This window comes from Rhodamnia argentea, chromosome 4 (genome assembly GCF_020921035.1).
Source record: "Rhodamnia argentea isolate NSW1041297 chromosome 4, ASM2092103v1, whole genome shotgun sequence".
Classification (NCBI taxonomy): domain Eukaryota; kingdom Viridiplantae; phylum Streptophyta; class Magnoliopsida; order Myrtales; family Myrtaceae; genus Rhodamnia; species Rhodamnia argentea.
In genome coordinates, this window is record NC_063153.1 from 10,577,762 (window position 1) to 10,581,920 (window position 4,159).

At 45.1% G+C, this 4,159-nt stretch overlaps 1 pseudogene; it reads right to left on the minus strand.

Moving 5' to 3' along the window:
• Positions 1-538: 538 nt before the first annotated feature.
• Positions 539-2,890, minus strand: LOC115750058 (annotated as a pseudogene).
• Between the last annotated feature and the right edge of the window lie 1,269 nt (positions 2,891-4,159).

Consider the following 4,159-nt stretch of genomic DNA (forward strand, 5'->3'; position numbering starts at 1 on the left):
AACTATTCACAAATACTGTGACTCCAGTAAGAATGAATCTGTTGGCGTGAGCTGTATTTCCTATAAATTAGGGATTTTTCTTTTTCTTTTTCTTTATTACAGTTTTTTCCTAATTTATTGAGATTCTAGGGTTAGCGCCTATATTGTATATAAGAACGATTGTAATGCTGTAAAGATTTATTTTATATAGAGGAAAATATTCTTCTACAGAGTCTACATTTATCAAATCTTCCTTTCGCCCAACGTTTGCTCTGTTAGCAATTATACAGGACAAAAGATAGGTTTTTCATCAACCCAAGTAATCGCAAATTTTTTCAAAATCTCACTCATTTCCCACACTCATTTTCATTCCCCTGTTTTATCTCCTCTGTTCAAACAGAGGCTGTTCACTTGATCAGGACTAATAAATCAACGGTTTCATTTGACGTAGAGAATACTTTTGCTGCCCAAATTGAGCAGTTTCATGAGGATAGAAAAACTCCTGAGAAGAAAAGTATACTAGAAGCATTTCCATTAATTTCACGCAGACAAAGGGAAATTACATAACAATATCTATGCTTTTTGGCTCATCATGGGATCGTGGTAAGATGAAAGTACAGGCCAGCGAGCTAATGTTATCGCTTCATTTCTGCTCACAACTGATTCTTAATTGAACTTAACCGAAATCGGACTCCTAACAAAGTACATCTTGGAATCCCACCCAAATATCCTTCGGTGAACTTGGTGACCTCGTGAGTGGAATTGGCACGGCTGAGTGTGATTGAATATGTTGCCTTCTGTTTCAATTTTGAGAAGTTGAGTTTGTCAGGCTTCACGGTGACATGCACGCCTGGTGGGGGAACGACCGTGACAGCATAAGTCGAATAGTCTGTTCCGACATTAGTCACGGTCCTGGTAAATGTCTGCGGAGGTCCGAGGTTGACCGAAAATGAGGGGTAGTTCAGCTCTCCCTCAGGAATGCTAGATACTCCCGAGCATTTGACTTTTTTGTGAGCAATTGTGCCCACCTGCTTGTCAGTGTATCCCAGACCGCAGAGATAAGGGATGTAGTCATCGGGCTGAATGTTGTAAATGAATCCAGGGTCAATGGCCTTTACAGGATCGACATAGCCTGCTCCGATGGCAAAGACATCTGCAGGTTGAAGCCTTTCGTCCAGGATTGGGTTTTGCTTGATGTTCAGCTGCTTAGCCGAAGTCATGATAGCCGATTTGATCGCTGCTGGAGACCAGTCCAGATGAACGCTCTTTATCAAAGCTACCATGCCGCTGAGGTGAGGGCAAGACATGGAAGTGCCAGAAATTATGTCGAAGGAATACTTAGCTTTTGTGTCATTTCTGATGGGAAACGGCCAAGCTGCTAATATGTTCACACCAGGACCAATAATGTCTGGCTTCAGAATTCCCAAGCTAACCAAGTTCGGGCCTCTCGAAGAGAAAGAAGTAAGCGCGGGAGCTGTCGGATTTCCAAGCACGGTTCCTCTGAACAGGATGGCAGCAGTAGGATTTTTAGTCACATTGATGTAGGCTTTGATTTTCTTACCGGCGAAGTAGCTGACATGAGACGCGGGGAGGACATAAGCATCTGCCAAGGTACTGAATCCATTAATTTCTTGGTTCATCATAATCATAGCAGCCCCACCGGCTCTTTTCACCTCTTCCGCTTTGGAAAATCCGCTTACCAGCCCTTGTTCGCACAAGACAACCTTCCCCTTCACTTGACTGCTTTTTAAATATCCCGGGATGCAGTATATGGACTCTTCTGTACCGTCGATTCCGGGATACTCAAGAGGCAGTAAAGTTGAAGTGAAGGAGGGTTGGTATAATGTCTCACCTTCATATTGCGCTCCATTCCCGAGCTTTACAATGGAGACAATGTTCCTATCGATGGTGCTCGCCCCGACAGTGAGAATCCACGGAGCCACGTTAGATAGTGTGCCCGAGGCAGGGCCGGAATTCCCAGCAGAGCAGCTCACAAAGATCCCTCTCTGAATTGCTGCAAAAGCAGCTACCGCGATGCCATCCATATAAAATGGAGTGGAGGGACCGCCGAGCGACATCGAGATTACATCAACGCCGTCGGCGAGGGCAGCATCAAGTCCAGCAAGTATGTCGCCCAGAGAACAAAGAATTCCAAAGCACACTTTATACATCGCCAGATGAGCATAAGGAGCCATGCCACCTGCCGTGCCTTCGGCCATCCCAAGTGCATTGGCTCCCTGCACAGAATTGCCAGCTGCAGTGCTGGCTGTGTGAGTGCCATGTCCGACATCGTCGATCGGTGGCATGGTCACACTTTTCTTAGCCGAAGCGTCGAAGGCCCTTGCACCTATCAATTTGTTATTACATTGGGAAGGCTTGAAGTCGCACCTCCCTTTCCATTTGGCCGGCGGAGGCGGCATTCCATCTCCACTGAATGAAGGGTGGTCTGGTGTCACACCCGCATCCATAATGCCGATGATTATTCCCTTGCCCATAGTCGAACCATTGGAAATCCCCGACGTAGTGGTAAGCCCAAGAACTGGGGGCTGTGCGTTGTCTGGAGCCTATATATTTGCTCCGGTTGAGCCGCCACAAATCCAGGCTTCTCCTGCATTGCGGTGACTTCATTAGGAGTCAACCTTGCTGCAAAGCCGGTCATCACATTTCGATAGGAGTAAAGCAGTCGCGTCTGGTTCTCCGAGGCTGTAGAATTTGCAGGCAAATATGAGTAATACCAGGATTCGAGATCCTTCAATTCAGAAAGGTGATGGCCGTCAGGGGGAGTGAGGTGAACAATGTAGGTTTTCAAGTCACTGCTCTTTGATTGATTGGGAGATGACTGGCCAATGGCAGGAGAGACCTTGACACTGGAAAACAGAGCAATTAGGCAGAGGACGTGAATGAAAGCCATAGGTGGTCTAGCCTGGAATGTGGATTCAAGTATTGAAAAGGCTGTGGTTTTGTGTTCAGCGACAAGCCGAAGTGTCTATTTATACAAAAGCTCGGATGGAGATACGGCCAGCTTGTGCATATCCAGTCAACTTAATACTACATCATCTCGGTCAGGTCCGTAGAATAACTTGCTGGAAGTGGCTTCTGTATGTAATTCTAGGAGTTGCTTAAGAGCATTACCGTCTGACCATCTAAAAGTAGGAGTTGCGGCAAGAATTGGCTTGAAAGATTTTCTTTTAATAGGATGATTTAATTCTCAGTTTTTTCCTAGTTTGGATATGGTGGAGGCTGTTGCACTGATGAGTATACGGTGAGTTGGACCATCATATTGCTTGTAGCTTTCAGTCTGTTCTTGCGGGTATTGCGCCAGCAGATATGCCTTCTAAATCAGGATTTTAAACAGAATGGCCTGAAAAACCGGCAAAGATTGATCAAAGCGAAGGCTATTACTTCTCGCCTTTTGTTAACCGATCCTTGTACTAGTTAAGGCGCTCACTTGACATCTCTCTAATGAGACCGCAAAACCCCGTTTTCGATACGAGTTTGTAAAATCTGCAGATGGTGCCGAAAAACTACCAAAATAAAGAGTCCCTAATCCAATCGATGAAGGAATGTCAGCCAGATGGGCGTCACCTGTCTCATCAGGTTGGAGCAGTGGATTTTATGTCTTGACGCATTTGAGTTTGTCAAATATGATCCTCGTGTGTCAATTCACTTTAAACTAGTAACAGACAGTTTTGAACAAGTTTGTGTTCAGTTCATAAACATAAGCAGAATCTGAGCTGAATACTACATCATCTCAGTCAGGCCCATGGAATAATTTGCTGGAAGTGGCTTCTATATCTAATTCTAGGAGTTGCTTTAAGAGCATTACCATTTGACCATCTAAACGTAGGAGTTGCAGCAGGAATTAGCTTGAAAGATTTGCCTTTAATAGGATGATTCTCTTGATAATTTGCACATCGTGGAGGTTGTTGCACATGGTGAGCTGGACCATCACATTACTTGCAGCTTTGAACCTGTTCTCGTGGGTATTTCGCCATCAGATGTGACTTCTAAATCAGGACTTTAAACAGAATGGCATGAAAAACCCACACTGCAAATACAAGCTGGGGGACTTTGCGAGCTATGGGCTTCACTCAACGGGAGCACGAGCAGGATAAACTACTCGATCAACGGGTTCTGAAGAGGCCGCTTCTACTTATCGGCAAAGATTGATCAGAGCGAA